Below are 12,753 nucleotides of genomic sequence, written 5' to 3' on the forward strand. Positions count from 1 at the left end.
ACGGAATGAAGTTGCCCACTAAATCGCTCATTACAATACAACCGACGTAACTTGGCGAGTCTGAATATAGCCGCAGGTGAACTTTCGCGCATGTACACTCGTAAAAAAAAAGTGTTATTAGCATTCATTTTTTAGTAATATAAATGACAAAATTATTATTTAATATAATTCATACTAAATATTATTAAATTATTAACGTTAAATATTTATTATTAATTATTTAATATTTAAAAAAAAAGAAATAAATTTAATAAAAATAAAGTATAACTTCTTACGCGCGTACATAAGTACACGCACCCTTTTTTATGTTTGAGGGATTACTGGTGGTCCGGAGGCCTTTCCGGTTTCACCAGGACAAGTGGGCGAGCAAGGGCTAAGTCAGGAGGTGTGCGATTTGCTAACAGCTACCCGAGCGCCTCCAAAGGAGATCTAACAATTCAAGAGTAACTGCTTCGCGAATGAATCTACTACCGGATCGGAATCGCGACCCGCTGAGAAGATCCGGCGAGAAACTTTTTGTCGAGTTCGACGAGTACGATTACCGGAATTCCTGAACTTGCTCCTAGTGTTAGACCTAAAGGCGTCTAATGCATCGGTTATTGAATCTGATGGACGGTATACGAAGGCGGGAACACAAACCGCACCCCAGCCTCTGCTCGCGCCTCGACTCGCGCCCGCGTACCGCCCCCCGCAGCCCTCTGCCGTCAATTTTGCTCGTGCTCGTCTTCGTGCTCGTGCGCGACTTCGTCACCGCCGTCAATTTTGACCATCTGTGATCGTTCGCGGACGCAATCCGTAGGTCGGCAACTCCCTAGCAACGGATCGCTGCCGCATTCGATCATATGGACGTCTATGAGTCCGTATCCCGTACTCTGTAAATTTTTTAAACCGGTTATCAATTGCGCAAAACGGTCGTCAAAAACCTTTTTCTCTAAAGTTAGCATTTTACAATGCTAACGGACTCGCGCGGCAACTCGCCTAAATATACGAATTCCTCCACGACAATCTGATAGACATTTTATTAGTGCCGGAGACCTGTCTTAAGCCCTTGCGTCGTGACCCAAAAGTCGCGAATTACGTCATGGTTAGGAATGACAGACTCACCGCCCCCACGGGCGGGACTGCCGTTTACTATTGGTGAGCCCTGCCCTGCGTCCCTCTCGATACTCCCTCGCTCTCACATATCGAGGCGTCAGTGTGCCACACCGCGCTGACTGGACACCAGCCGATCGTCATTGCATCCGTTTACCTCCCCCCGACAAGCCCCTCCTGAGCAGTGACATCGATACATTGCTCGGTATGGGATACTCTGTCATCCTGGCAGGCGATCTAAATTGCCATCACACTAGGTGGAACCGCCATCGTACAAATATAAATGGGAGGCATCTCGACGCGTTTATAAACGACCTCACATTCGACATAGTCAGCCCTTTAACCCCTACATGCTATCCGTATAGCACCGCGTTCCGTCCGAGCACTATAGACCTGGCACTGCTTAGGAACGTAACTTTGCGCTTACGCTCCATCGAGGCACTGTCTGAACTCGACCTGTCGTCATGCAGCTCGGTCACCCGCACAACCCAGACCCAGTCACGAGGACCATGGTGGATTGGAAGAAGCTGAGCACGTACTTAGCCCATGCCGCTCCACCAACCCTCCCCTACGGCCTGGATTCAAATCCATCCCCCGAGGACACCATCGTATCCATCAACGTCCAGGCAGAACACATATCTTCCGCGATCATAAGATCTTCCAAAGAAGTCGATGTGGAGGATAGCTTCCACCGCATCACTCTCCCCCGAGCTTAGCAATCTCTTTAGAGTTAGAAACGCGGCAATCCGGGCCTACGATCGATATTCCACGGAATCAAACCGGATTCGGATGCATCGTCTACAGCGGGAAGTCAAATCCCGCCTAAACGATGCTCGAAATGACAAATGGGATAGTTATTTAGAAGAACTCGCGCCCACTCACCAAACATACTGGCGACTAGCTAGGACCCTCAAGTCCGAAACTATCGTTACTATGCCTCCCCTCGTACGCCCTTCAGGCCAATCACCGGCTTACGATGACGATGACAAAGCAGAGTTACTGGCCGATGCACTGCCGGTTTACCGGCCACGGATGTTTCGGCTTGTACTTGCACAATATAGCTAGAAGGGAACCGACAGCGAAGTGCCACCATTGCGCAGACTGCGACGAGGATGACACAGCGAAACATACATTGGCACGTTGCTCTGGATTCTGATCATAGGAGAGGATCTGTCACTGACGCGCGTCGTGGCTATAATACTCGGTAGCGAAGCGGCGCGCTACCAGCACTCTAGCGCATTGCCAAGGAGAAATAAAAGAGCAACCGGGTGACGGTGTATCGCATCCCAGCCCGGCAGGCTGTTTCTGGTCGAGCGGGGTATTCCGGGACACCAGCGACACCGTCTAGGCGGCCCGATGGGCTGCCGTATCGAGAAGGCTGACGTTTTTCAGAGCCTTCGATTCGCCTCGAAGGCTCCGTCGGCCGGGTGTTCTTGGGTTGAGCTGCGATGTATGGTTGAAGTATTGACCTCAGTACCTCTTACTTCATCCGGGTTCTGACCTCGGACGGAATCGGACGCTTGGGCGAAAACTGCAGGAGAGTCGTTTAGTGGGTAGGATCCTAAAACATTCTTGGTATGCCTTTCTTATCTATACTAATATATAAATCTACAGTGGTTTTTACCGATGTTCCGTTATAACTTTAACCATGCATAGCCCCTCATTCCGGCTATGGAATGAGCTCCCCTCCACGGTGTTTCCCGAGCGCTATGACATGTCCTTCTTCAAACGAGGCTTGTGGAGAGTATTAAGCGGTAGGCAGCGGCTTGGCTCTGCTCCTGGCATTGCTGAAGTCCATGGGCAACGGTAACCACTCACCATCAGGTGGGCCGTATGCTCGTCTGCCTACAGAGGCAATAAAAAAAATAAAAACCATGTAGAAAATACATGTAATTAATGGATAGGCTAATATATATATGAGTGTTGGACTCCCTAATAATAATGACAATAAATAATAATGTTCATTTTAAATGCGCAGCGAAGCGGGCGAGTACGGCTAGTAATTTATAACTATCAACTATGATAATGAGAATAATGTCATCTATCCGATGATTTGCAAGCGTAAATTGTCCCTTAGAAATAAGGTGACATTCTACAAAACTTGCATACGTCGCGTCATGACCTATGCAAGTCTAGTGTTCGCTCACCCGACTCGCACTAACTTGAAACCTCTTCGAACTATTCAATCCCGTTTTTTGCAGGATAGCCGTCGGAGCCCCGTGGTTCGTCAGGAACATCGACCTGCACGACGACCTGGACCCAGAGTCCATCAGTAAGTACAGTCGGCATCAATGCGCCACTTCGATAAAGCGGCACGACACGAGAATCCTCTCATCGTGGCCGCCGTAAACTACATAGCCGATCCTGCGGACCAAATGGTACACAGTCGACGTCGCCCAAAACACGTTTTTTCGGAACCTCCCGATCCACTAACGGTGCTTTTAGGTACCCCAAGCACCGGTCATCGTTCTCGTCAAACCCGTCGCTTGCGACGAAGGGGTCGGCGAGTAAATTAACCCACAGACACAGCCCACTGAGTTTCTCGCCGGATCTTCTCAGTGGGTCGCGTTTTCGATCCGGTGGTAGATTCTGCGAAGCACGGCTCTTGCTAGGGCACTCTTGCAACATCATCAGGTTTCAGCCCCGTGAGCTCACCTACTAGCCCGGTGACGCTGTTATGGTCTCTCTAGACCATCAGCTTAGGTAGGGAAAAAATGTAATTTTATACACAGTAAAACTGACTGAATAAATTAAGACGTTCGAACGAAATTACAACAAAGCTATGAAAATCCATAAGGCGTTTGATGTATGGACAGACAGAGATATATAAGTAATTATCTGCTGCGTACGGTCTTGACATGTGACGTTTCCATTATGTCTGACTTTTTTTTTATTGCCCTTGTAGGCAGACGAGAATACAGCCCACTTAATGGTGAGTAGTTACCGTCGCTCATGGACGTCAGCAATGTCAGGGGCAGAGCCAAGCCGGTGCCTACCGTATGTGTATGTAGCATAATGTTTCCTTGCTGACAATCGCATCTTTATATTATTACGGATTTTCCTTGTCTTAACGCAACCATCAACTATTCTATTAACAACGTCAACAATAACAAAATATTCATGCACCGGATTGATCAGCACACTTTGCTAAGCATACCTGCCTACTCTAAATAACTTTCAGAAAAATAAAATGTCAAGACCTGGGCCGTCTTAATTCCGCGACAATGATAACGATTTCAATAAAAATCAATGCAAATTGAATTGAACGAACAATTTATCTCAAGTACTCAGTACAAGTACTGACATAAAAAAGAGGGTTGATTTACCTACTGCCGTAAACAGGAAAATTACTAAGAGAAGCACTTTGAACTTGTAAAAATGTTAAATCACTTTTGCATTTGATAGGATGAAATCAATCAATTGTTCGATCCAGTGATTGAAAATCTTCGAAAGTTCTCCCTCGTGCTATTATTATTTTATAGAAAAAAAATTTTTGGAGTTGGTATTGTTGATGGCTCGGAAGCCTTTCCAGTTTTACCAGGATAGATGGGCGAGCTCGGGATCAGCCATGAGGGGTGGAATTCGATAATAGCTGCACGAGAGCCTCCGAAATAGACCTAAAAGGTCAAGGACAGCTGCTTCTAAAGCCCCTATCCGTAACGATAGGATTTTTTAACGCTTACGGTCTCGCAAATCAACGTGATCAGGTTTCTGACTTTTTGCGTGACCATCAAATTGATATCTTTTTAGTGCAGGAGACCCTACTTAAGCCCGCGCGCCGTGACCCTAAAATCGCGAACTATAACATGGTCAGGAACGACAGGCTCTCTGCTCGTGGTGGTGGTACCGTCATTTACTATAGAAGAGCCCTGCATTGCGTCCCGCTCGATCCTCCCGCGCTCGCTAATATCGAAGCATCAGTGTGCCGAATCTCACTGACGGGACACGCGCCGATCGTTATCGCGTCCGTTTATCTTCCACCGGATAAGATCGTTCTAAGCAGTGATATCGAGGCGCTGCTCGGCATGGGGAGCTCTGTCATTCAGGCGGGCGACCTAAATTGTAAACACATCAGGTGGAACTCACACACCACAACCCCGAATGGCAGGCGGCTTGACGCGTTAGTCGATGATCTCGCCTTCGATATCGTCGCTCCGCTAACACCGACTCACTACCCGCTAAATATCGCGCATCGCCCGGATATACTCGACATAGCGTTATTAAAAAACGTAGCTCTGAGCTTACACTCGATCGAAGTAGTTTCAGAGTTAGATTCAGACCACCGTCCCGTCGTTATGAAGCTCGGTCGCGCTCCCGACTCCGTTCCCGTCACGAGGACTGTGGTGGATTGGCACACGCTGGGCATCAGCCTGGCTGAATCTGATCCACCATCGCTCCCGTTTAACCCGGACTCTACCCCGTCTCCTCAGGATACCGCTGAAGCCATAGACATCTTAACGTCACACATCACCTCAACATTAGATAGATCATCGAAACAAGTTGTAGCGGAGGACTTCCTTCACCGCTTCAAATTGTCCGATGATATTAGGGAACTCCTTAGAGCTAAGAACGCCTCGATACGCGCCTACGACAGGTATCCTACCGCGGAAAATCGTATTCGAATGCGTGCCCTACAACGCGACGTAAAGTCTCGCATCGCCGAAGTCCGAGATGCCAGATGGTCTGATTTCTTAGAAGGACTCGCGCCCTCCCAAAGGTCTTACTACCGCTTAGCTCGTACTCTCAAATCGGATACGGTAGTAACTATGCCCCCCCTCGTAGGCCCCTCAGGCCGACTCGCGGCGTTTGATGATGACGAAAAAGCAGAGTTGCTGGCCGATACATTGCAAACCCAGTGCACGCCCAGCACTCAATCCGTGGACCGTGTTCATGTAGAATTAGTAGACAGTGAGTTAGAACGCAGAGTCTCCTTGCCACCCTCGGATGCGTTACCACCCGTCACCCCGATGGAAGTTAAAGACTTGATCAAAGACCTACGTCCTCGCAAGGCTCCCGATTCCGACGGTATATCCAACCGCGTTATTAAACTTCTACCCGTCCAACTCATCGTGATGTTGGCATCTATTTTCAATGCCGCTATGGCGAACTGTATCTTTCCCGCGGTGTGGAAAGAAGCGGACGTTATCGGCATACATAAACCCGGTAAACCAAAAAATCATCCGACGAGCTACCGCCCGATTAGCCTCCTCATGTCTCTAGGCAAACTGTATGAGCGTCTGCTCTACAAACGCCTCAGACTTCGTCTCATCCAAGGGCATTCTCATCGATGAACAATTCGGATTCCGTACAAATCACTCATGCGTTCAACAGGTGCACCGCCTCACGGAGCACATTCTTGTGGGGCTTAATCGACCAAAACCGTTATACACGGGAGCTCTCTTCTTCGACGTCGCAAAAGCGTTCGACAAAGTCTGGCACAACGGTTTGATTTTCATACTATTCAACATGGGTGTGCCGGTTAGTCTCGTGCTCATCATACGGGACTTCTTGTCGAACCGCTCTTTTCGATATCGAGTCGAGGGAACCCGCTCCTCCCCACGACCTCTCACAGCTGGAGTCCCGCAAGGCTCTGTCCTTTCACCCCTCCTATTTAGCTTATTCGTTAACGATATTCCCCGGTCGCCGCCGACCCATTTAGCTTTATTCGCCGACGACACGACTGTTTACTATTCCAGTAGAAACAAGTCCCTAATCGCGAAGAAGCTTCAGAGCGCAGCCCTAGCCCTAGGACAGTGGTTCCGAAAATGGCGCATAGACATCAACCCAGCGAAAAGTACTGCGGTGCTATTTCAGAGGGGAAGCTCCACACGGATTTCCTCCCGTATTAGGAGGAGGAATCTCACACCCCCGATTACTCTCTTTAGTCAATCCATACCCTGGCCCAGGAAGGTCAAGTACCTGGGCGTTACCCTGGATGCATCGATGACATTCCGCCCGCATATAAAATCAGTCCGTGACCGTGCCGCGTTTATTCTCGGTAGACTCTACCCCATGATCTGTAAGCGGAGTAAAATGTCCCTTCGGAACAAGGTGACACTTTACAAAACTTGCATAAGGCCCGTCATGACTTACGCGAGTGTGGTGTTCGCTCACGCGGCCCGCACACACATAGACACCCTTCAATCTCTACAATCCCGCTTTTGCAGGTTAGCCGTCGGAGCTCCGTGGTTCGTGAGGAACGTTGACCTACACGACGACCTGGGCCTCGAATCTATACAGAAATACATGAAGTCAGCGTCGGAACGGTACTTCGATAAGGCTATGCGTCATGATAATCGCCTTATCGTAGCCGCCGCTGACTACTCCCCGAATCCTGATCATGCAGGAGCCAGTCACCGTCGACGCCCTAGACACGTCTTTACGGATCCATCAGATCCAATAACCTTTGCACTAGACGCCTTCAGCTCTAGGAGCAGGCTTAGGGACCTCGGTAACCGTACTCGTCGAACTCGACAAAGAGTTCGCCGTGCAACCTAACCCATGAATCAGCTCGCTGAGTTTCTCGCCGGATCTTCTCAGCGGGTCGCGATTCCGATCCGGTAGTAGATTCATTCGCGAAGCAGCTACTCTTGAGTTGTTAGGTCTCCTTCGGAGGCGCTCGGGCAGCTCTTAGCAAATCCCACCCCTCCTGGCTGAGCCTTTGCTCGCCCACCTGTCCTGGTGAAACTGGAAAGGCCTCCGGGCCACCAGTAATCATTCAATCATAAAAAAAAAAAAAAAAGACAGCTGCTTCGCGCTGACTTATCGCGCGATGTGTCTTCTGATGGATTTGAGGCTCCGATTTTCGTGGACGTCGACATTCTTCATGAACCACGGTGCCTCGACAGCTATCGTTTAAAACCGTAATCGGAGGGATTTGAGGATGTATAGGCATGTGCGTGCGAAGCACGTGAGCGAATACCACACTCGTAAAGTTCGTAAGGAAGTTTTGTAAAATGTTACCTTATTACGAAGGGATATTTTATTCTGCATTTTGATTTGTATATAACAAGCCCGCTCGTACCGATATTTAGAAAGATGGTTAAGTTGCGTCACTGTGCACTGAAATGACGAAAACAAAAATCAAATGTAAATTTTGGCAAAAAAGAACAATAATTACATCACCTAAAACGTATTGATGGCATGATTATTGACGACACAGAAATAATTTTTAAAATCAAGTATAAACGTAGTTCAACTATCACATTAAAAACTTTTAAGAAATTTTAATACCTACTACATATCAAATATCACGCACGTCATTACGGGTCCTCCCGATCCATTAACGGTGCTTTTAGGTACCTCAAACACCGGTCGCCGTCCTTGCCTACCCGTCGCTTGCGACGAAGGGCTCAAGGAGTAAATTAATCCCTAGACACAGCCCACTGAGTTTCTCGCCGTACCGTAAAAAACATACCACTACATACAGCTTAAGAAATTATTATTTAAATAATATTTTCTGTTTGCCGATTAATAAACCAAAGTCGTACATTTCGTAGAATTAAATATTCTGTAGAAGTTTAGTTCAGCACCTAGAACTAATTAATGTTAAGCGAATACGGAATAGTTACAATATTTCGAGGTAGTTTGCAAGGAATGTATATTTAATTCATACGGACTGTTCGGATTTAAATTAATGAAACATTTACATTGGTTTCAATTTGCTTATCGATAGTCTAGACATGTGGCTTAATTTTATTTCGATTAACTTACCTGCAAATGGATCCAGAAATTAATTACACTATCAACCAATTTGATTTATTAGGTTCAAACATTTAATAGCATAAGTATTAAAATATTTTGTTTTATATTTTATGGTATTTAATTCGTGGATTCGGAATTGTATTATTATTGATGAAGACGTTAAGTCAAATCGATTTAAACATTGTTTTATAATTCAAACGATGAAATTATATCGATATTTTTGGCACTACATTAACACTGAAAGAGTTTTGGCTTAAATACCCCAAGGAGTTATTTGTTCTTATTCGTATTCTTATTCTTCGTTCGTATTCTTATTGTTCTAGTTCGTACACACTCATGTCAACGTAACGAAAAGTAATGATAATTATAGAGTTTCGGATTTTTAAAAAAAGGGCTCATAGCGTTGATCGGACAATCTGTAATTACGTAAATTCACTGCTTCATTAAATAACAAGAATCTGACTTAAATTCGTTACAGTTTACAGCTTAATTTGCACAACATACGTCAAGATTAACGAGTATCGCATAAATTGTTCACATTTTACACAGCCTGTCGCAAATTTAACTGACGTTTTGAATATTTATCTTTAATGTAAATGTATTTACTCCTTGTAATTTATGCAGTAACTGAAAAGTCCATAATAGCGTTACGCCGGTAAGAGTAACGACATCTATCGCCAAATAGCTGAACGAATATCGAAGGATCTAGTAACGCTCGCGGATTACAACAGCATCTATTGTCAGATAGCGGAAAAACACGTCGAAGGTACTCGACTTGTGAGGAATGTTCTCGACCCTTCTAGGGATGTGGTATCGGCTATAAAAGCGTTGCAGAGATGGCACGCAGTTAGACTACTCAAAGCGAAACAGCGAACGGATCACCTGAAGCGAAATGGAAGAAGCGAATTGAAAAATTTTAAGTGTTCTGTGTGTGTTCTAAGTGATAAATACAGTTTTAAGTTGTACTTCGGTGGAACATTTATTTATTCCGAACCCCAGTGCGCAACAATTTGTTAGTTTCAAGATATTGTGGTCAGTTTCATCATAAGTCACAAAAATTCTATACCCAAGTAAATTAAGTAAACAAACTTGGATTGCAAAGCTTTTACTCAGTTTACAATACACAAAGACGCTACATATTTTCTTTCGCAAACTCAAACATTTATTCTGACAAAGCACTCTCAGCGATTTACCCGATAAAAGCTTATCGTACTTTCGTTCAAATAATGTGTAAAGTATTATCAAACGACCTTGAGTATGTGCCGGGATATTATATTTCGTTAATGACCTCGCTGAAGCGATCAAGGGATTTCTTAAAACCGTGATCTTCAGATCATATGATCAAAGTATTTATACCTCCTCTAATCGTGATCATAATAAATTACGCTAATGTAAATGTTAATGAAAGGTACGATACTGAGAGACTTTGATATCAAATATATTTTATTTGTAACAAAAAAAAACGTTACAACGACTAATTCTGGTGCGCAGCAATTATGCGTTCCAGTTTAAAACATATTATGATAGTTGTTATACGATGTAACCGAGATCGAAACCTCATGTCAGAAGCTACCTTCACATTGTGGTGATATTTACACTGTTGTGGCCATTCGAGAAGCTGAGGACCGGACGAGATGGAAACAGCTCACAAGACAGGCCACGGTCAAGTTTCAGGGACACGACCTTCAGCAATGAAGAAAGCGACGAAGAAGAAGAAAGCTATGGATTCTAGTGTTATAACCTGGTAGACCGTAAACTCGTCTGCATACGAAGGCAAAAAATAAACGATAACCATAAAAAATAATTGGTCACAAACCACACCCGGTCACCTGACCCCAAACTAGGATTCTCAGTGCTCTGGGATCCAGACTGACTTACATTTCGTGGGGTGAAAGCCTATTTCGTTTAAGTGACATTTATCTCTGTAATTAAAGGTCCGTTTTATGTGGTATTATCTTCAATTATGTTTACACCATTCAAACAGGAAGAAGCTTGTTTTCATGATATATTTTCCGAATTTTAAACTTTAAATGGCTCTCCTGTAAACTTTCAAAAATGTCGCTTATCACCCCTCGATATGTACTGATATGCCCGTACGAGCAACGCCATCTGTTGTCATACAGCAAGAATAGATATCGAAACGACTAGAAACGTCTCTGGAATGTTCCAGTTGTACCGAGAATATCCTATACAGAGATCCTATCATCAAACATTCTTAGCTACTCACTTAATTCTTAGTGACTATCTGTGACCTTGCTCGTTCACGAAGCCCGCTATAGAAAGCAGAGTAGGTATTATATACACTTGACATTGGCGAAACCTAAAAGGAAACGCCATAAATCTAAGGGATAGATAGATAGAATATCCTAAGGTCTCCAGAGTGTACTCGACATAGAAGAGTCTAGAACGTTCTCCAATGCTGTGAAAACGTGTCGACACATTATAAACACGTGGAACAGGCGATTTAAAGGCATTTTATTCGAAGTAAAGTATCTTAAGTGGAGTAGTAATTAGAGTTTTAATTAGCATTTCAGTGATGAGTTTGATTGAGTCCCAGCTCGTAACAATATTTATATACATACTTACATTTATTAAACGCATAGACAGAGGCAACAAACCTATTAATGTGTGCGCAATTTTTTTTTTTTTTTTGCTTATATGGTTGGACGAGCTCACAGCCCACCTGGTGTTAAGTGGTTACTGGAGCCCATAGACATCTACAACATAAATGCGCCACCCACCTTGAGATATAAGTTGTAAGGTCTCAGTATAGCGCTGCTCTACAACGGCTGCCCCACCCTTCAAACCGAAACGCATTACTGCTTCACGGCAGAAATAGGCAGGGCGTTGGTACCTACCCGCGCGGACTCACAACAGGTCCTCCCACCAGTAAAAAATTACTACTGTATCACCTCGTCTATCGGTATGGTAAAAATACTCGTGTGTTCAATTCAAATAAAATTATTCAACAAACGATTCCAGCAAATCTGAAATTTATTAAAATGAGTATCATTGACATTCGAATTTGCTGCATGCGGAACTTATCAAAGAATTTGCTCATGATTTCTGAGAATATCCTGTAATCTTATCGAGTAATGACATGAAATATTGAAAAATATTAAACGTTTATAAAATGCGGCAAGAGTGATCAACCTGAATACGTTGGTTATACACAAAAACCTTCGTAGCGATATGAATAAACTGGCATCGGCAGCGTTTTCCGTGCGAATACAACGAGCGAAGCCGTAGCTTATATTTTTAACATTTATAGTGTATCCTTATTGTTGTGACATAGATTCGAATCGTATGTTTAGTTTCACGTCAATCGTTATTTTGCCCTCAAATTAGTCATAAGAGTAGAAACTTGATTTTTTAAAACTTTGGTACTTTTAAAACTACAATATTCATACTTACTAAACAGATAGGTTATTACCTATTTGATCAAATACTAAAGCTGTAATGCCTGGTCCCTCATTTGTTGGGAGTGGCCGGCGCGTTTAGCCGGCTTCTGCTAAATCTTCTGGTTCACGGTTAGGGACTGGGGTCCAGTCCCTAACCGTGGGGGTGGCGAGGCTGCTGCAACGGCCGCAACGCACCATCGCGGTCAGGGTCATTGGTGGTTATCGCACCATCTCCTTCGAGGCGGCGTGTGTACTGGCTGGGACGCCGCCTTGGGTTCTGGAGGCACTCGCCACTGAATAACGCGTCCCAGTCCCAGTGTGGTCAGAGTGCGGAGGGCCCGATCTCGGCGGTTCGTGTTGGAGTCATGGTCCAGACGGCTGGCCGATCCTTCGGCTGGTCGTAGAACCTTCGAGGCGATTTGCCCGGTCCTTGTGGATTGGGTAAATTGTGACAGAGAACGCCTCACTTTCCGGCTCACGCAGGTGCTCACCGAGCATGGTTGCTTTGGTGAGTTCCTGCCCGGATCAGAGCCGAGCCGACGGCAGAGTGCCACCA

The sequence above is a fragment of the Bombyx mandarina genome, chromosome 22 (assembly GCF_030267445.1).
Source record: "Bombyx mandarina strain Sakado chromosome 22, ASM3026744v2".
NCBI classification, from domain to species: Eukaryota; Metazoa; Arthropoda; class Insecta; order Lepidoptera; family Bombycidae; genus Bombyx; species Bombyx mandarina.